The following is a 22,090-nucleotide window of genomic DNA, read 5'->3' as shown; positions in this document are numbered from 1 at the left end:
TAGCATATGCCTGTATTCCCAGCTACTCGGGAGGCTGAGGCATAAGAACCACTTGAACCCAGGAACCCGGGAGGTAGAGGTTGTAGTGAGCCAAGATCACGCCATTGCATTCCATTGCACTCTAGCCTGGGTGACAAGAGTGAACCTCTGTCTCAAAAAAAAAAATGAGAAGTGGGGCCGGGCACAGTGGCTCATGCCTATAATCCCAGCACTTCGAGAGGACAAAGCAGGAGGGTTGCTTGAGCCCATGAGTTCAAGACCAGCCTGAGCAACATAATGAGACCCCATCTCTACAAAAAATAAAAAAATTAGCTGGGCATGGTGGTGCACACCTGCAGTCCCAGCTACTCAGAAGGCTGAGGTAAGAAGATCACTTGAGCCCAGGAGATTGAGGCAACAGCGAGCCGTGATCAAAAAACAAAAAAAACCAATGCCAGTCATTTTTTAAAAAGCTTACATTTTGTACATAATTTGTGCATATATGGAACTAGATTACACTGTTTCCCAAAGACAGAACATCAGGTTCCTTGGTGTAATAAATTTGGGAATCTTGCATTAAGACAAAGTTAGGGATTTTTACCTGTAAGATTTCTCAGGCTATTTAATTAGGTTAATGTATATTATGACTCTCCATGAATGCAATATAGTATGAAGTATTAGTCAAAATGCTGCCTGCACCTAGCAACTTCTAGACCTAAGCAAACTGTTCCAAAAAGAAACATTAACATGTACCTGTTATCATCACTTATTCTATATAAATACATATATATATGTATTTTGGAGATGGAATTTCACTCTTGTTGTCCAGGCTGGAGTGCAATGGTGTGATCTCGGCTCACTGCAACCTCCACCTCCCGGCTTCAAGCAATTCTCCTGCCTCAGCCTCCTGAGTAGCTGGGATTACAGGCATTCACCACCACACCTGGCTAATTTTGTATTTTTAGTAGAGACAGGGTTTCACCATGTTGGTCAGGCTGGTCTCAAACTCCTGACCTCAGGTAATCCAGCCACCTTGGCCTCCCAAAGTGCTGGAATTACAGGGGTGAGCCACCATGCCCGGCCCTATTAATATATTTTTAAAAGCTACACAAGAATGTTAATTCCACTACTTTACAGCCAAACATTGTATGTGCTTACCCTAAAGCCAATAACTGAACTAAGTTATAAAGGTATTTAAATGCTTTTAGACTAGGTATTTCTCTGAGCACTATTTGCTTCTCTCTGTCTGTACTTTGTACATGATAGATACTCCTAGTTACTCAGTCATCATTTTCATACCAGAGGTCTATTATGTTGAGAAAAGTAGGCACTGTAAACTAGACCTAAGGTACCAAGGTAACATCCAAATTATGCTTTTCAAATTGGGATAACTCCAGCAGTGTGCCAACGGATTATGAAGCATACTACTATGCTAGAGGTCAAATTTAGACTAGAGGGTCAAATTTTACTTAAAGTTTTCCTTAAGCATTAATTTTTAACATTATTTTATATTAAAATACAGATTTATGCATAATAGAAGGTAAAATAAAACACTTCAAGATAAAACATGAGACTTCAAAGAAATCCTGAGAATTATAATGCCTTTCTAGACGTCATTTAACAAAAATCACTCCCTTTTGCACATAAGAATACTATTTTAATGGAAAAATTGAAGAACCACTAAGCTATGAGTAAGTTGAACTACATGAAACTGCCATTTTTATAGGTGAAAAAAAAGGCTGGCTTGACAATTTATGCGATTCAACTTAAGTACCAGTCTTCAAATATCAGACATAGTGTGTGTTTGCACTAACGTCTGTACTTTGCATAGTATTCTTTCCTTTCGAATGGCTCTGTATTAAGACTAGTGACTTTATTAGCCTAGAGTAACACATATGTATATTATTGACTACTAATAGAAAAAGGAACCAGCAGGGCACCAATATTCTAGGGCCACAGTTTTCTTTTCTTTCCTTTTTTATAACGATGGAGTCTCACCCTGTTGCCCAGGCTGGAGTGCAATGGCACAGTCTTGGCTCACTGCAACCTCCGCCTCCCGGGTTCAAGTGATTTTCCTGTCTCAGCCTCCAGGGCAGCTGGGACTACAGGCACATGCCGCCAGGCCCGGCTAACTTCTGTATTTTTAGTAGAGACAGGGTTTCACCACATTGGTCAGGCTGGTCTTGAACTCCTGACCTCAGGTGATCCAACCATCTCGGCATCCCAAAGTGCTGGGATTACAGGCATGAGCCACCACACCCAGCCTCACAGTTTTCCTTTCTAAAGTAACTTACTCCAAAACCATCCCTAAGAGCAGTTAACAACCGTATTATCAGGTGAGGTGTGGTGGCTCACGCCTGTAATCCCAGCACTTTGGGAAGCCAAGGCTGGCAGATCACTTGAGCCGAGGAGTTAAAGACCAACCTGGGCAACATGGCAAAACCCTGTCTCCACAAAATATACAAAAGTTAGTTGGTGTGGTGGTGCACACCTGTAGTACCAGGTGTTCGTGAGGCTGAGGTGGGAGGATCCCTTGAGATAGGGAAGCGGAGGCTGCAGTGGGTCAAGATCGCGCCACTGCACTCCAGCCTCGGCAAGACCCTGTCTTAAAACAAACAAAACCAACCATATTATCCACAAGGGTTGGTTTTAATTCATCTGGAAATGAGTTAACTTCAATTTTATTTAGGCATGGTAGTGTAAGCACCTTCAACAATGTCAACAAACATACAGGCTGCTGATTATTCCGGTCCTGATAGAAAGTGCTAATATAATTTTCTCTCTCTAGAGTTTACAGGTCTATTTTGGTATGGACGGAAACATACGTTTAAATTTATTGGGAGAAAAAAGTATTCTTAATCTTCTTGGTCACTTTAGTTCCTTAAAATGATTATATCATTTCAAGGAGAGAAAAGGGAAAAATCACAAATAATCAAAGAGGACGTTGGACACAAGATATGATAGGTTTATTGGATTGGTTTGTTAGTGTCTTCCTTCTGGAGCATGAAAATAATTCACAAAACAAAAAAGTCACTAAACAGTAAATGAAACTAATTCCAGCATGTATCGAGTACCTGAAGTATTGGGATTCGTCTCGGACTTAAATTTCAATTACTTTTCTTTGACTTTTACTTCTCTAAAAGACACCATAACAGCTTCAACTCACCCTATAGTCTTAGTTCCTCAGTTTTGAACAAAAAGCATGAAGTAAACAAAAAAAACCCCCAACTCTCAAGAACTCCCACAATTCAAGAAACACAGATAAATCCTAAAATCCAAACTGTTCCCAAAAATATAATAATTAGCTTTCATCTAAAAGGAAGCTAGATTATTCTACCCTGACCTCAGATTTTCATTTGTGATTTAGGCTTTGCAAAATTATACGTTACAAAAACAGGAACTCACCAGTTACACAGAACATTAGGCCACACTTGAGATGTTGCTTAAAGAAGGCTGCCCCTGGTATAAAGAAAATTAAGTCCTTTTGTTACAGTACTTTATATATCTCTAGGCAGAATCCTAAAGCTGGTTTGCTGACACTTAACTGGTATACTTTATTAGTTTTAGGGTAAAATGGATAAGAAGCAAGTTATTTGTAATGTCAGAGTTCTTTAACACAGTTATAACTTAATAATTTAAAAATCTTGTCTGTATCAATTCCATCTTTGAATCTGAAATATCTTGCTTCCTTCTTTCTACAATAAAGTATTTTAAAATTAGGCTAAAAAAATCACTTGCCTCAGAAAACAGCAGAAAAATCTCTGAAAATGAAATTCACACTTAGGATATTACTTTGTCTGAACTTAATATTAGTCTTTCTAATTCTCTATAACAACCCTACAAATAAATTGGCTATCATTAGTTAAAAATTTGAAATGTTAACAATATAATAATGATTTAAGCTCAATAGGAAAAATTTGATTTAGCTGAGTGGTTCAAAACTATGCATATTAAATCTAAATATGAAAAATGCAAAAACTTTTATAGCCAATGCCGAAATTTTAGAAAAGCTGATAGTTTAATATAAATAGTGGCAGTACAAATGGTTCCACTCTTTTAGAAAAAAATATTATTTATCAGAGGTTACAAAAATATCAAAACCATTTGACAAAAACATTCATTTTTTTAAAATTCACAAGAAAAAGGAAAATATAAGTATAAAAGTACTAATTACAGCACTGTAATTAACTGTAATTCCAGTAAAAATTCAAAAGAACTTACAAGTCCAACACAAGAGAAATGGTTAAAATTTAACATATTCAAAGAATACTAGGCTGTCATATAAAACCATGAAAACTACAAATGCACAGGAGTGCAAAAGGCTTAATGGGAGGGAAAAAAAATAAAGAAAACTACAAGTGCAGAAGTTTTACATGTTAAGAGAAACCTTCAGATAAAGCAGTGTTTGCCAAGAGTACTTTGTGGAATACTGCCAGAAGAATGAAAATATGTATTCTGTGGGAAGAGGGGGAAATCCAAGTTGAAATCGTTTTGGGAAATGCCACGTTGCCTGTTTTCTTCACCAGTTTCTCCATACATGTAACATGGTAATGTGCACTATGTACTGCCAAGAGGGTGTGCAGATAAAGCATTTGATGTTTCTAAACATGTTTTAACCATAGGCCTCTCCTCTACTCCCTTTTTCTTTTTTTCCCAGCCAGGAATCTCATAAAATTGGTGTTCTATAGAATACAATATTTGAAATACTAATCATTAAAGACTAGCATAGGTCAAAAAATTTAAAATTTTCTTTTTTGTTCATATTATAAAATGATTTCTTTCTTTCTTTTTTTTTTTTTAAGACAGAGTCTCGTTCTCTTGCCCACGCTAGAGTGCAGTGGTGTGATCTTGGCTCATTGCAAGCTCTGCCTCCCAGGTTCAAGCTATTCTCATATCTCAGCCTCCCAAATAGCTGGGATTATAGGCATGTGCCGCCATGCCTGGCTAATTTTTGTATTTTTAGTAGAGACAGGGTTTCACCATGTTGGCCAGGCTGGTCTCGAACTACTGGCCTCAAGTGATCTGCCCGTCTTGGCCTCCCAAAATGCTGGGATTACAGGCATGGGTCACTGCGCCCAGCCTGAAATGATTTATTATTAGTAGAAGGATATATAATTTCCACTATCAATGACTATCGATGTCATACTTCTACCTAAAAGAGGACATTTCTGATTAATATTTTGGATCAAATTATCTATATAAACAGAATCTTCTTATAAAGATGTAAATAAAGAAAGAAGATGACGGCCAGGTGCGGTGGCTCATGCCTGTAACCCCAGCACTTTGGGAGGTCGAGGCAGGTGGATCATGAGGTCAAGAGATTGAGACCATCCTGACCAACATGGTGAAACCCTGTCTCTACTAAAAATACAAAAATTAGCTGGGCGTGGTGGCACATGCCTGTAGTTCCAGCTACTCGGGAGCCTGGTGACAGAGCGAGACTCTATCTCAAAAAAAAAAAAAGAAGACAAATATATGAAGTTTTAACTTTGTATATTTAAGATTTATCAATTCACATAAAAATCTGTGTTAGTCTATGGCCAGGGCATAGAGTGGCTCACGCCTGTAATTCCAGCACTTTGGGAGGCTGAAGCGGGCGGACCACCTGAGGTCAGGAGTTCCATGGAGAAACTCTGTCTCTACTAAAAATATAAAATTAGCCAGGCATGGTGGCAGGCGCCTGTAATTCCAGCTACTCGGGAGGCTTGAGGCAGGAGAATCGCTTGAACCTGGGAGGTGAAAGTTGTGGTGAGCCAAGATGAGGCCACTGCACTTGAGCCTGGGCAACGAGAGCCAAACTCCATCTCAAAAAAAAATTTGTGTTATTCTATACTGTTAAGTAACTTTCATATACATCCTTCACAAACTAAAAATGACTTGTTGTACTATATATTTTAAAATTTGATTTACGGAATTCTGAATACGAATTCCCACAGTCAAATGAATCCATGTTTTCTAACTCGTACCACAAAAACCTAACTTTTGACACACCCCAGGCACAGCACTAATACTTCTAATTGTAATATATAATGAAAACACATTCAGTGTACCAAGATGCCAAGAATATTTCCTGCAAACTTGGTAGGAATGGGAAGAATGTTACCACTCACCACTGCATAATACGAACAGCAAAAACACACTGCTCTAAGAACTGATGGGGAGCACATCCCATTAGGATAGAGAAGTCAGGGTGGAATAGGAGAGAAACAGGAGTTACCAAGACAAAGAATTTAACACCAGGACAAGAAATTTATAAGAAGTGGGGTGAAATAGGGTTACAGGTTGGGGACTGAATTTACTCTGCCTTCTTTTTTTTTGTTTTTCCAAAATACTGCATGTTATTGTAAGGAATAAGAAAAATGGTAGAAGCTGGATTCCATGATGGCGAGATTGCCAGTGGGAGCCCCAATTGGACTATAACTGTTTGTAGCAATTCTCCTTCCAGATTATGAAAGAGAACACCCCGGAAGCGTAAAACGAAGTGTTCTGGGGGGTGGGAGGGGATAAGGCTGAGCAGTAGGAACCAACTCTAAGATGTCAGTGACAGAAAAATGATTATTTTTTGAGGATCTACGTACTAAAACCTTTTAATTCATTATCTCATTTAATCCTCATAATACTGAAACTTAAGATATTATTATTTTAATTTTACACAGAAAGATAATGAGCTAAGAAATTTGTCCAAGGCTGAAATGCTACTTAAGTGGAAGAAGGTAATGTCCATGTCTGTCTAAAATCCACATTCTTTCAACTACTTCATATAGTCTCTACAGTAATCACTGCTATTACTAATACAGTTATTGCCATAGCTGGTGAAGCATCCAATCCTTCTAACTTTGTTGTTCTTTCTCATCACTTCACTTTTATGTCTCCAGTACTTTGAGGCTTTTTGTTAGTGTTACGTCTTCCAGAGACATCAGCTTTCAGACAGCCCTTTCCATCTAGATGGCAAATCAGTAAGTACTAAAAGTATTAGTTTAGTCTTTGGCTATTCTTGACTATTTTTATTATGCTTCATTCCACACACCAATCCTCCCATCTCTCCATGGAAGGGGCATTTCATTCTGGACCTTCAGGAATGCCAGAGGTAGATTTTAAGTTAAGAAGTTTTACTTTTCTTGTATCTCCCACCACACTCTTCTGAAAGTCACTAGCTAGCAATCACACTACTTGGTACCTAACTGAGATTCTAGTAACAGGAAGTAAAAAAACAAAGTCTATAGAGCAATTGTTTCAGAACTCATGGATTTTACTGACATAAATCCATCAAAGCCTATTCATTCTTAGTTTAGACATGACTAATAATCCAGTTATTTGGATTCTAGATAGAGTAGAGAAACACATTAAAAGTAAAAGAGCAAACCCACTGAGAGCAGGAAGCTAACAGTGAAGGAAGAGACAAATAATATTGAATGTAGATATTTTTAAAAGCAGAGAAATACAGGGCTACTTAATACAGGACCAAAGTGTACAAGATGCCATTATTCCTCCAGCACATCAGGGTTTACAGGAGAGGCCAGAAATTCTTGCTCCATTTTCAAAATGAGTCAATCCTTGTTATCTGTTGCTTGTGTAATCTGCTACCTAGGACTTCCGAGTTTAGCCACTAGACTCTACGTGCTTTGGAATCTTCCTTTTCCCTCTCCTCTAATTGTTCACGTCTCTTACATCTCAGTTAGAATTCACAGATTCACCCTTAATCCACACTATGGTCTAATGTCCTGGCTCTTCTTCATGGTTCCTACATTTATTTATTTATTTGTTTGTTTGTTTGTGACGGAGTCTCACTCTGTCGCCCCGGCTGGAGTGCAGTGGCACCATCTCAGCTAACTGCAACGTCTGCCTCCCGGGTTCCAGTGATTCTCCTGCCTCAGTAACTGGGATTAAGGCGTGCGCCACCATGCCCAGCTAATTTTTGTATCTTTAGTAGACACAGGGTTTCACCATGTTGGTCAGGCTGGTCTCGAATTCCTGACCTGGTGATCCGCCCACCTTGGCCTCCCAAAGTGCTGGGATTATAGGCGTAAGCCACCATGCCCGGCCGGTTCCTACTTTTAATTCACAACATACCTCATAAAATTTAGCTACCTAACCTAAAATTTAGCTAAATTTCTAACCTCTTGGAGCCTCACCTGAGGGCTTTCCTTGGCAGGCACTGCTTCTCACTCCCTGCCAGATGTCCAGCTAGGCTCTTTGCAACTACAGCTCCCTGGAATAACTCCGTATTATTCTGCCTTCTGACTGCCACTTTCATGTCCTACCCATGGAATACAGTAAACATACCATCTATTTCATCAAATCCCCACAATTGTCTAGGGCAGCACTCTGTAAATCAAGCTAACTGATATTTCTGCAGCAAAAGATAGGCAGATTCATATTCACATAAGATGGGATAATGACTGCAAATGCCTTTGCATCAGTTCAGGTCATGTTTTGCTACCAAATGAGTTAAGAAAAAAACTTTTCAGAGCTTTTTAGACTCTAGAATTAGGACTAAGGGATTTTGTACCTGTATATCTGCTTTGCTTTTTTTCTGATTTCCTCCCAAAATAGTTTTTTAAGAATTTTGGTGATTCAATGGGTAACTTCAGTTTTCTGGTAATTTTATTTACATAAAAAAGGTATTATTACCTGTTTCGAGTAAGATATTATTTTGTGTACAGACACACAAATATGCATATATTCAACATGTAGAAACCTCCAAATACAACAGAAAAGTATATAAATGCTATTGTATATTTACCCATTGAGAAGCATTACTTGGGCAACACAGGACAACTAAGTTACTGAAAAAATACATTACACACATAAAACAACAATTTAGTAAAATTAGCACCATACTATGGTTTTTTTTTTTTCCTTTTCTTTTTTTTTTGAGACAGGATGTCACTCTGTCGCCCAGGCTGGAGTGCAGTGGGAGGATCTCAGCTCACTGCAACCTCCACCTCATGGGTTCAAGCGATTCTCCCACCTCAGCCTCCTGAATAGCTGGGACTCCAGGCGTGCACCACCATGCCTGGCTAATTTTTGTTTTTTGAGATGGAGTCTCGCTCTGTCGTCTAGGCTGGAGTGCAGTGGTGCGATCTCAGCTCACTGCAACCTCCACCTCTCGAGTTTAAGCAATTATCTGCCTCAGCCTCCTGAGTAGCTGGGATTACAGGCACCGGCCACCACGCCCGGCTAATTTTTTTTATTTTTAGTAGAGACGGGGTTTCACCCTGTTGGCCAGGCTGATCTCAAACCCCTGACCTCAAGCGATCTGCTCGCCTTGGCCTCCCAAAGTGCCAGGATTACAGGCATGAGCCACCGCATCTGGTCGATGGTTTTAAGATTGGCAAAAGTATATGTACAGCTGTAAATATTTAAAATTATCACCTTCTTCAAGTTTTCCTTCATTTTTGTCACATAACCAGCTCCAATTTCTTAGGCAAATAATTAATATAGTGCTTGAATATGGCCATATTATGCTTCTTTTCTAGAAATAAATATTTTGTGTTGTTACTATTAAAAAAAAAAAAAAGCCCAAGCATGATTCAGGATATATACTCCTGTTTCAATCTGTTAGGTATCTGTTTAAAGAGTGCTAACTTTCCATTTGGTTCTCACTGTAAGTATGTTTGATTTCTTGTTCAGTTACACTTCCAATAATATTCTGTCTGACCTTATGACCAACTAGGAATCACTAGATTTTAATCACTAGATTCCTGTTTAAAAAACTCTTTTTTTGAAGCCAGATGTGGTGGCTCACACCTGTAATTCCAGCACTTTGGGAGGCCGAGATGAGGGGATTCCTTGAGCCCAGGAGTTCGAGACCAGCCTGGGCAACATAGCAAAACCGCCTCTCTACAAAAAATACAAAATATTAGCAAGGCATGGTGGCATGTGCCTGTTGTCCCAGCTACTCAGAGGCTGAGGTGGAAGGATCGCTTGAGTCCACTCCAGTGACTCTGTCTCAAAAAATAAAATAAAATAAAATAAACATAAACAAATAAATAAAACAAAAAAAACTGTTTTGAGTAAAGGTACCTTACTGCTGCTTATGATAAACCCTATGAATGACATAGTAAAAAGAGAGTTTACTAAACGAAAAAAATTTCCCATACCAGATCTAAATTAAAACTTAAAATAACACAGTTGCTAGAGAAATATATAAAAACTCTTCCTCTTCCCTAGGCTTACAAAAGGCTAGAGCTGGCCGGGTGCGGTGGCTCACGCCTGTAATCTCAGCACTTTGGGAGGCCAAGGCAGGCAGACCACGAGGTCAGAAGATGGAAGCCATCCTGGCTAACACGGTGAAACCCCATCTCTACTATACAACAAAAACAAAAACAAAACACAAAACAAAAAAATTAGCCAGGCGTGGTGGCTGGCACCTGTAGTCCCAGCTACTTGGGAGGCTGAGGCAGGAGAATGGCGTGAACCCCGGAGGCAGAGCTTGCAGCGAGCCGAGATCGCGCCGCTGCACTCCAGCCTGGGCAACAGAGTGAGACTCTGTCTCAAAAAAAGAAAAAAAAAAATTAGCTGGGTGTGGTGGCACGCGCCTGTAATCTCAGCCACTCCAGAGGCTGAGGCAGGAGAATCGCTTGAACCCAGGAGGCGGAGGTTGCAGTGAGCCGAGATGGCACCACTGCACTCCAGCTGGGGGACAGAACAAGACTCCATCTCAAAAAAAAAAAAAAAAAAAAAAAAAAGGCTAGAGTTGCCGAAATTATAAAACTTTACACTAGATAAATGTAGCAGAAAAACCATGCCCCTCCTCTATCATTACACACTGCAGATCCAGAAGCATTTATGAATCCAACAATTACCTGACATTATAATGACAAACCAAGATTAATAAGTAAAAGTGAGGCTGGGCGCAGTGGCTCACAACTGTAATCCCAGCACTTTGGGAGGCCGAGGCGGGCGGATCACCTGAGATCAGGAGTTGGAGAACAGCTTGGCCAACATGGTGAAACCCCGTCTCTACTAAAAATACAAAAATTAGCCGGGCATGGTGGTGCATGCCTGTACTCCCAGCTACTCGGGAGGCTAAGGCAGGAGAATCACTTGCACCGGGGAGGCAGAGCTTGCAAGTGAGCCAAGATCGCGCTACTGCACTCCAGCTGGGGCTAGAGCCAGACCCCCGTCTCAATAAAAACAAAAACAAACAAACAAACAAAAGAATTAAAACTGAATTTAATCTATTTCCTCCTACAAAAGATTTAGTGATTAAGTACTTAAGAGTTCTAGTTCAGGGGTCCACTAATTTTTTTCTGTAAAGGACCATACAATACTCTAAGCTTTGGTAGCCACACGGTCTCTACCACAACTACTCAAAAACAAAACATGAACAGCCATAACGAAGCCGCATTGTGTTCAATAAAGCTTTTATAAAACTGCCAGCAGAGTAGATTTGACCTACAGGCTGTAGATTGCTGAGCACTATTTTAATTCAAAAATTTAACACTAGAACTAGACAAGGGATCTAATTAAGTGACACAGGCAAGTCTTCTTTACTAAGTTTTTTGGCCCCAGTTAATTGATTTCTCAAATGAGATTTAATAACAGTTTCTCAATGTCTCCTGAAAAAGTAGAAGTGTTATTTATATGAGGACTGTGGTCTCATTAAAGGATTGTTCAAACTCTTCAATTATACTATGGGATAATTAACGAACCACACAAGACTCAACAGAGCTTTTTTAAAAAATGCAGATGTCATTAAATGCTTAATTCAGAATAATTTTAGAATTTAAAAAATCCAGAATTTAACCCTTATGCTATTCATAGTTAAGAAAGATTATAAACTGCCTCAACCTTTTTGAAACAAAGCAGGAAGAAAGGTAAGTGCATTGTTGGTTAAAGACAAGTAAAAAAGTAATTTTTTCTGTAGATAATATATTCATTAGTTTAATGCAGTTAATTTTAATTAATAATTTAAGAATTAAAAAGGTACTTTGGAGTCATGTATTTTTTATGACTAAAGTCAGATACAATAATGAATAACACTAAAAAAGTGACCTAATCTAACATCCATAAATAGTGGAGGGAAGTTAAGCTAGAATTCAGGTTTCCTGACTTTCAGGTGAGGAGTCTTTTCTTATTCTTCTATTCTATAGTTATCTAGGTAAAACACCTGCATTCCAAGGCACAACAAATCCATACTACAGTATTCTCCAACTGTCACTATTCTTATATTATAAATCCTGCCTGCTTACCAGTTAAGGAAAAAAAAAAAAGTCAATGGTATTAAAATGTAACACAAATCTCGGCTTCGATACTTTATCTAAAATCACTTTCTCAAAGACATACTTTCTAAAATGTTTGGAAAATGAAACAAAATTCTCCTCTCCCCATCCAACTAATGCTTAATTCTAACCACACTTCTGCTTTCCCTGCAGCTGAAGTAATTTCACTGAGAGTATTTTCTCTGGAAGTTCTTAACTGTACTTGTGGGCCCCTTTTTTCCTCCTTAAACTTTTAACATCTTTCAGGCTGTAAATTCCTTAAGGGCGCCTAGCCCAAAAAAAGTGCTGCATATTTGTTCAATAAATGAATGCACATAGAAACAATGGATAACTATGACCTTTAATGTAGGAGTTCAAGCCATTTTATTATTATCTGACTTGACAGTCAAGAAAATTATCCCAACTTGCCAGAGGTATCCATTACCGTGATAAATAAGCACTATAAAATGCTTTATAAAGTTTCTAAAGACTTTATAATCACTTGAAATAACGCCGCGTTGGCCGAGAGTAGGGGGAAAGAAAACGTTTCCTCACACTAAGCAAATGCTACCAAAGGAAAAGCTTTCTTTCCTGGAGAGAACTGAAACAGAAGGCAAATATCCACACTCTCCAATGCTCCCTTCTGGGAACTCTCCTTGAGGGTTCCTGCAGAAAACCAACGGGCCTCTGAGGAAGCTCGCCCGAAGGCCGGGCCGGGGCCCCGCTCCTGGCTGACCACTGGCGCAGTGGACGCCGCAGGGCGGGTCCTGGGAGCGGCGAGCTGGCGAGGCGGGCTCCGACCTCCTGACCTTCCCTACACGCCCGGCGACCCCGGCTCCCGCTGGCGGGCAGAGTCCACGCCTACCTGTTGTGCACAGGTGAAGCCAGACTTTCCCGTAGCCCGGGAGGAAAGACAAACCGCGCTGTTCATCAACCGACCCCGTGCCCCAGTCAGCCCCTCCTCGGCGGACTCCAGCCCTTAGGGTCAAGACACCTAGCCCCTCGACCGGTTCTCCCACCGGCTTCTTTCGCGATCACATCGCTGCCGCGACCACCCTCGGGATCCCCGAGCGCTCAACTCATATTGCGGCCCCGGTGCGTCCTCCTTCCCAGCCAACAGGCAGCCCAGACACAGCCCCCTCGCGCCCGAAGGTGTCTCCGCTTCCCGGATCCCCGACTGCCTGCCTTTGGGGTTCCTCCTCAGTTGAGCGCGCGTCCCGGTCCAGCAACGTTACCGGCTGCTCTGCTAACCCTAGCAGAGTCTGGAATTGCCGGCGGCGGCGACAGCGAGGCAGTGAGGTGGGCGGGGCGCGCGCGGGGCGTGGCCGGAAAGCTCGCAGCGGCGAGCACGGCGGGAGCTAGCGATTGGGAGCGCGCCCTGCGCCGCGCCGCTGGTCCAAGGCCCCGCCAGCTGGCCGCCGAGCCATCGAGCGCCCACTCTGGCAGGCGTGACTGCTTCACCGTCGAAAGAGCGATGGACACTGCGGCCCAAGTTAGGATTAGGACAGCGGTTTTTCAGTCCGGAGATTCCGGCCGCAACTATTTTTGTCTGTTTTTATCGCAAGCCAGAGTCTTTGGGTGCAGCTCTGGGACATCTAAAGGGCCTGGAGAAATTCAGGCGGGGCCCGTGTTGTGGCGGTAGATGTTAGACATGGAAGGGACTCTAGAGAGCCTTGACTGAGGACTGAGGTAAAGTGACTTGCTCAAGGTCACATACTAAGTCAATGGCAGAACTCAGACTAACAGCCTCTTACCTCAAGTCATGTGCGTTTTCCCACTGCGCTCAGCGTTTTAAATGTCATTTTTCAAGTTTCATTTTGAATCAATCTCCAGCTTACAAAAAGGTTGCAAGTATAGTACAAAGAACTTTTTTTCCCAGAATTGAGATTTAAATTGCTGACACCATGCCACATTGTCCCTAAGCGCCTTCCACATAATCACAATATAACCATCAAAATCAGAACATTTACGTAACTCAGCGTTTTACCAATTGTCCCAATGTTGTTTATGGTAAAAGATTCCGTTCAGAATCAAGCATTGTATTTACTTATAATGTGTCTTTCCTACTCTTCAAACTGGAACTCTCAGTCTTGCCTTGCCTTTCATATTCTTGACGCTGTTAAAGATTCCTGGCCAGTTATTTTTGTAGAATGGCCTTCATTTTGGGTCTGTCTGATATTTACTCATGATTACATTCATCTAGGTATGACAGGACTCCAGAAGTGTTGCTGCTTTCTTCTCGTGGCACCCTATCAGGTGGCACAATTTCAACTTCTCTCATTACAGATGTTTACTTTAATAAGGTGATGTCTGTTAGGCTTCTCCAGTGCGATTACTTTTTTTTTCCCCCTTTGTAAATTAATAGGTATTTTGTGAGGGAGACTCTGCAACTTTGTGAGAGAGACTCTGAAACTCTTTCAAGATATTTGTAAATATCTTGTTTCTTATCAAATTTTCAATTAATGTATTTATATTAATTAATATGGATCCAGAGGTTTCAATTTTGTTAAATGACTTATAATCTGTTTCTTTTTCTCTTTTCTCTCTCTCTCTCTTTTTTTTTTCTTGAAACAGGGCCTCCTTTGTTGCGCAGGCTGGAGTGCAGTGGCTATTCACAGGTTGATAATGCAATCATGGTGCACACTACAGCCTTGAACTTCTGGGCTCATGTGATCCTTCTGCCTCAGCCTCCCAAGTAAGTAGCTGGGACTACAGGCATGCACACCACCACACCCAGCCAATATTCTGTCTCTATCATTATTTATTTTGATGCTCAATTATCCCAAGTTTGGTGGGTAGGGGCCCCATTCATTCTATCTTCTGTGATATGTGTGTGTGTGTGTGTTCAATTTTTTTTTTAAGACAAGAAGACAAGGTCTCATATTCATTCTAACTTCTGTGTTGTGTGTGTGTGTGTGTGTGTGTAATTTTTTTTTTTTTTTTTTTTTTTTGAGACAAGAAGACAAGGTCTCACTCTGTCACCCAGGCTGGAGTGCAGTAATCTGATCACGGCTCACTGTGGGCTCAACCTCCTAGGCTCAGGTGATTCTCCCACCTCAGCCACTCAAGTAGCAGGGACAATGGGTGTGCCACTGTGCCTGGCTAATTTTGTTTGTTTGTTTTTGTTTTTGTAGAGACAGGGTTTCACCATTTTGCCCAGGCTGGTCTTGAACTCCTGGGCCCAAGCCATCCACCCACCTCGGCCTCCCAAAGTGCTGGGATTACAGGTATGACCCACTGTACCCAGCCTTAAATTCTTTTTTTTTTTTTTTTTTTTTTTTGAGACAGAGTCTCACTCTGTCACCTAGGCTGGAGTGCAATGGCGTGATCTTGGCTCGATGCACCCTCCGCCCCTGGCTTCAAGCAATTCACTGGCCTCAGCTCCTGAGTAGCTGGGATTACAGGCGTGTGCCACCATGCCTGGCTAATTTTTGTATTTTTAGTAGAGACGGGGTTTCACCATGTTGGTCAGGCTGATCTCAAACTCCTGACCTCATGATCCGCCCGCCTCGGCCTCCCAAAATGCTGGGATTACAGGCGTAAGCCACTGCGCCTGCCCCAGCCTTAGATACTGTAAACATTTTATTGTAAAATATTTTTTAAATACAGAATAATTAAAAGAGCTTTAAATACCATATACACATAATCCAGATTCAACATTAACAGGTTACCATTCTGTGGCCTTTTGACACATCCCCATCATTCTTTCAGCACTCCCCTAGTTACTAGGGCAATTAGATGTTTCATATTCATCCTGCTCCAGCCTTGGATGTAATCATTTATTCAGGAGCCCTGATTCCTTATAGTGGAGAATGGTATTTAGCACTAGGTATGCTCACTGCTATTGAGGTATCCGTAGCCCAGCCTGTCTCAGTGGATGCAGTTAGGGAATATTTATACATTCATACACATATACAACACATCTTTATATGTATCCTTACACACACATTTACAGCTATATTTCTTTGTCTAACAATATATATTGAAAAATCATGTGTTCACAGTAAAACCTCCAATCCAGCATCATACAGTTCATTCTAGTTTTTGCCCTTCCACATTTATAACTACTTTCTCCTACAGAGAGAAGCCTGGCTCCCATTATCCTTGAAATATTTACTTATTTGAACAACCCTGCTGTGTGTGAGCAATCATCCATAGCTGCCATCTATTCCTTTGGAGGATACTGCCCTTACCCCACTAAGGTTCTGAAAGCCCCAGATTAGCCATCTGAAGCCCCACTCTCATCTTTCTTTCCTTACCATCACTCCCACACCCTGCGATCATGCCTAGCCCATAAACCCTGCCGACAGTGTTCAGACCCAAACATCCCTTGCCAAGCATCCCCCTTACCTCACTTTATATAGATTAGACAGAGAGACACACACTATATATAATCATATATATTAGTTATATATTCTTTACAGCACCCTATATACACATACCTACATACAATATATAGATTAGTTACATATTCATATATTCATTATATATTAATTTTTATAAAACCCTATATATACACACACTATATACATTATATAGCATATATATTTGTTATATATATTACTTACAGTACCTAAAACATGTATCATATATATATAGTGTGTATATCATGTGTATATGTATATATATAGTATGTATATATACAGTGTGTATATGTATATGTAAAGAATAATATGCAAGATATATATTGTGTACATGTATACAGGGTATTGTAAAGTACCCTAAAAAAGGAATAAAACTATTATAGGATCCTGAAGGAGAGAGCAATTACTATGAAGTACAGCTGGGAGGCTCATGAAGGGTTTAAAGAGATGACATTTAAAATGGGCTTTGAAGGACGCGTAAGGATGGATGAGTAGAATATATGCTATTAGATATTGAAAAAACTCTGGACCTTTTAGCAGGCTCAAAGCAGAGAAAGAAATTTATTTTGCCTGAGTAGGTGGTACAAGAATAACAACATTAGAATTTCAGAATTGGAAGGGATATTATGTATCATTGAGTCCAACTAATAGTTTTACAAAAGATTCAAAGATGGCTCCAGCCTTTAAGCTAAGTGACTAAGAGAATGAAATTAGAAAGTGGAATTTGGAGGGGAAAATAATGAGTTTAATTTTAAACATTTCACATTTGAGGTGACAGTAAGGCATCCAAGGGGAAATGAGGGACTACGGCTTAGAAGTGGGGTCAGAGCTAGAGAAGAGGAGTCAGAGCTAGAGATGTAGAATCCAAATTTTTCCACCTGGCGCTAACAAGTGACAGCACTCTGAAACAAACACCAATGTTGTCATCTTAACCAAATGGAAAATGTGTCCCACTGTTCAACTACCATTATACTTTGATTATACTTTGTTTAATTTTAAATGGAAATTTTGAGTCACAATAAAGAAGCTGTATTATAGGTAGCAGAAAGAACATAGCTTTGGAATTGGTGACTTGCATTCAAATTCTAATTTCACCACTTAGTAGGCATGACCTAGGGAAAATCACTTCATATCTCAGAAGCTCAATTTCCTCACTTGTTAAATGAGAATACTATCTCCTTCCCTGAGGTGTTCTAAGGATTTGAGATATAATATATAACTAGCATGTTATATATTACATACAGAATGTGCTCATCAGATATTTGATGAAGGAATGGAGAATTTGATATACTTCCTACTTATTTTATACTCACCACTATAAAGCATTATACTGCATTTTCTAGGCTTTGTATAACAGAAAAATTTTCCCACCAATAAATGAAACATTTTTAGAAGTATAACAGTTGGTATTTAATGGTATATGTAAAAATAATGAAGTAAGCCAGTGGTTACCCATTTAACTTGCTATGTGATACCCTGCTATAATTTATTGTTCAAATATAACCAATTCAATGATTTTAGGTTCCAACTAGCATACATTTGGGAAATTGAAGATGATAGATTACCTTTAAGATTACTTCTATTTCTGAAATTGTAAAATTCAATGATGGTAGAACAATATTACTCCAACAATGGAATTCTAGTTTACCCATGGAACTCTAGGGTCCTCCTCTTTTTTTTTTTTTTTTTTTTTTTTTGAGACGGAGTCTTGCTCTGTCCCCCAGGCTAGAGTGCAGTAGCGCGATCTCGGCTCGCTGCAAGCTCCGCCTCCCGGGTTCACGCCATTCTCCTACCTCAGCCTCCCGAGTAGCTGGGACTACAGGCGCCCGCCAACACGCCCGGCTAAATTTTTTGTACTTTTTTAGTAGAGACGGGGTTTCACCGTGTTAGCCAGGATGGTCTCGATCTCCTGACCTCGTGATCCGCCCGCCTCGGCCTCCCAAAGTGCTGGGATTACAGGCTTGAGCCACCGCGCCTGGCCTGGGTCCTCCTCTTTATTGTACCTCTGAAGAGGTTAATAGGAGTTCCTTTAAAAAGGCATTCTTGGCCGGGCGCGGGCTCACGCCTGTAATCCCAGCACTTTGGGAGGCTGAGGCGGGCGGATCACGAGGTCAGGAGATCGAGATCATCCTGGCTAACACGGCGAAACCTCGTCTGTACTAAAAACACACACACAAAAAAAAAATTAGCTGCGTGTGGTGGCGGGAGGCTGAGGCAGGAGAATGGTGTGAACCCAGGAGGCGGTGCTTGCAGTGAGCAGAGATCATGCCACTGCACTCCAGCCTGGGCAACAGAGCGAGATTCCATCTCAAAAAAAAAAAAAAAAAGCATTCTTAAATAAGTCTGAGAAGCACTACATATTAATATATTATAACCATTTCTTAGAGAGTCGTTATGTATATTAGTGGGCTGCATTTGAGGCAATGTTTCACAAACTTATTTGGAATATAATATCTTTTTTAAAAAAAAAGAAATGCATATTAATAACTTTTAGAATGAATGTTCCTGGGATCAGACTTTGGAAAATGCAGCTTTGGAAGTTTGTTATTAGTGATCTACTCCAGTCATGCCAGGTTACTCAATGTTAATGAAACCACTGAGGAGACTAGGCTTCACATGTGGCAAGCTCCTGTCACAAAATTCATGGGTAGGCACAGCTTCCACTCTGTTGATTTCAATGTGATCTGAAGCCTGAGATGACACCGATACCCTGCTCTAACAAAAGATCTGCTGGCCCTTTGTGATACAGCTTTCCACTTTGCAGTCTACCAAGCATTATTTGTCAATATACTGCTGAGCTTGCTGTAATCTGTGACAGCTTTTAGCACTAAATTTCTAATGAGAACTTTTGGCAATGGATAGGATTTCCCCCAGTAGCAAACTACCACTATAAATATTCAGTTCAAGAAGTGCTTAAAAACAGAGTAGCAGATCTTGACCTACGATGGCAAGTAAGAGCAAGCCATTTAACCTAGAAAGAAGCTGTTAAACTCAGGGCTGGTGCTTCTAAGCAGGAATACTGAACAAAGGTAGATCTGCAACTATGTATTTGATAACGCTTGACACTAGAAATGACTCCAATTGTGTTCATACCTAACAAGGACTCCTAAGGCCCCTCCCAAATCCTCATTCTCTGATCAGATGAAGAAATATAGTGCTTTATGTGTGTGCATAAGCTTTATGGTTTTGTTCCAAACTTGCTGTAATATTTTATAAGAAAGCCACTTAACCTCTTTGGACTGTGTTTTTCTCCTATGGAAAATGAACATGTTATATTAGGGGGTCTCTTGGGGGTTATCCTCTGATTTTATCTTTTTGTTGTTGTTGTTTGTCTTATTTATCCTCTGATTTTATGAAAATCATTCTTCTGGTTTTCATAAAAAAGGGAAAGAGACTTCAGGAAGTCAGTGTTAAGATGCTGTAACCTGGGGTGGGAGAGAAGACCCTGGAGATCGCCTCTGGCTATTGCTTTAATATAGTTTTCACCTTGAAAGGCACGAAGGATGTGACCCTGAAGGGGTGAGCACCAGGACAGGAAGGTTCCAGTGGAGAGGGGGAGGATCAGGCAGCAACACACCTGCAGTGGCCAGGGACAGCAGGTTCTGGATAATGGAATCCGTAGCAGGCTTTAAGAAGTGGGAAGGTGGTGTTTGTGGGGAATCAATAAAAGTCGGGCTAAAAGGAATTAAAAGAAAGTCCTTGGTCTGCTCATCCATGTTTGCCTGCCAGAAAGTCCCTGATGGGAACCACAGGAAACACTACCATAAGCCAAATTAATCACAAAGTTAATCTATCAAGGTGAAGAAGCAAAAGTTAATGACCTTCCAGCTGAGTTCTAAAAATGAGCCGAAACTCGGAGAACGGGATAGGTCAAGCCAGAGCTAGGACTGAGGAGGAGGGCCATGTTAATTAACTATTAGACAAACCCTCAACTTCTGCCACAAGCTCTTTAGGAAAGTCAACTGTTTTACATGCTGACAGGTAACTGAAGAAAGTAAGTTAGTGCTTTTATTCAGGGATGCTTCCTTCTTTAGGAGTAGCATATAAGGCCCCCAAAGAAATCCTATTCACCGGTTGGATATATATTTGATATGAAAACTAATGAAGGATGATCATCTACTTCAAAGTTAAATGTTAGAATAGTAATCACACAAGACAACATTAAGGCCCAAATAATTTGTAATAAGATTCATAATTTAAGATTATTTGTCGGCCGGGCATGGTGGCTCACACCTGTAATCCCAACAGTTTGGGAGGCTGAGGCAGGTGGATCACGAGCTCAGGAGTTCAAGACCAGCCTGGCCAACATGGTGAAACCCCGTCTCTACTAAAAATACAAAAATTAGCCGGGCGTGGTGGTGTGTACCTATAGTCCCAGCTACTTGGGAGGCTGAGGCAGGAGAATTGCTTGAACCTGGGAGGCAGAGGTTGCAGTGAGCCGAGATCACGCCACTGCACTCCAGCCTGGGTGACAGAATGAGAGTCTGTCTCAAAAAAAAAAAAAAAAAGATTATTTGTCTAATTCAAGAAATTGAACTTACCCAGCAAGCTGGCTCTACATAGTTGATAAACGGTATTCTTGTGGAATTATTTTATATATAAGGAAAAACTATATACATATTATAAAAATACCTATAGAAATTATCATCAGTTACTATGTTTATGTATATAGATCTATTATTATCTTCTTTGGGACATATGATTCTTGAAGCAAATTCTAATAAAAATTAGTCATATATCAAACTTCTTGTTTAGCTACAAACTTAAAGGCAAAAGCCTTATCTAGATGCAAACATTTAACTGACCAGTATGAACAATAGCTAGAAATTAAATTACCCATGTAATATGGTTAAGGTAATCAGTGGAGCCAGAGTCACAGATCAGGAAGAAAAAGAAAAATGTTAATAATATGGAATAGAATTATATACTCTTGAATTCAATTTTCCAGCCTACAAGCATTCACAGACCAGAGCACAAATCCACTTATAAACCATACTTGCTTATCTTAATAATATTTTATTGACTTACACATTTTCTCCTGTTGTTTGCTTCCTTTCCCTTATATTGTCTGAGGCCAAAATCAAGAAAGACATTTTCTTAAATATATGATAAAATATTAAGTTTTTAAAAAGCAAAATATTAAATTCCTTTATGCTAATTGAACTATATTAAAATATGTGTATGGTTATGAACAACAATTATAAGAGAATAAATAAAAATGAAATAGTTGTATTTGAATCATGAGATTAGGAGCTCTTTTATCTTTTCAATGTTTGTAGTTGTTATACTGCCTTTTTTACAAAAAGAAAAAGGGCAAAGCATTTTTTAAAGTTTTCTCTTTGTAATTTGCTGATGCAATTTTTCCTCCTTTGGAAAGGTACTTGACACAGAGTAAGTGCTCAATGTAAACTTGTTGAGTAAGTATACAAAATGGCAACTAAAATTGCTGGCAGATTTCCTTTAGGGAGAAGCTAAATGATGGCACTCACCATGCTGAGGTAAGGATAAAATAAGTCAGGATTTACCCATCCACCTAGCCAG

At 40.1% G+C, this 22,090-nt stretch overlaps 1 protein-coding gene across 1 annotated transcript in view; it reads right to left on the bottom strand.

Annotated features, from left to right (window-relative positions):
• Positions 1–13,479, bottom strand: part of HEATR5A (HEAT repeat containing 5A) — a 130,717-nt gene extending 117,238 nt beyond the window's left edge. The window contains exon 1 of the mRNA XM_003260726.2: positions 13,371–13,479. The gene's annotated coding sequence lies outside the window, so the exon portion shown is untranslated. The remainder of the gene's footprint in view (positions 1–13,370) is intronic.
• Positions 13,480–22,090: the final 8,611 nt, after the last annotated feature.

The sequence above is a fragment of the Nomascus leucogenys genome, chromosome 22a (assembly GCF_006542625.1).
Source record: "Nomascus leucogenys isolate Asia chromosome 22a, Asia_NLE_v1, whole genome shotgun sequence".
Classification (NCBI taxonomy): domain Eukaryota; kingdom Metazoa; phylum Chordata; class Mammalia; order Primates; family Hylobatidae; genus Nomascus; species Nomascus leucogenys.
The sequence above is the reverse complement of the archived record's forward strand: the minus strand, read 5'-3'. Positions and strand labels throughout refer to the sequence as shown.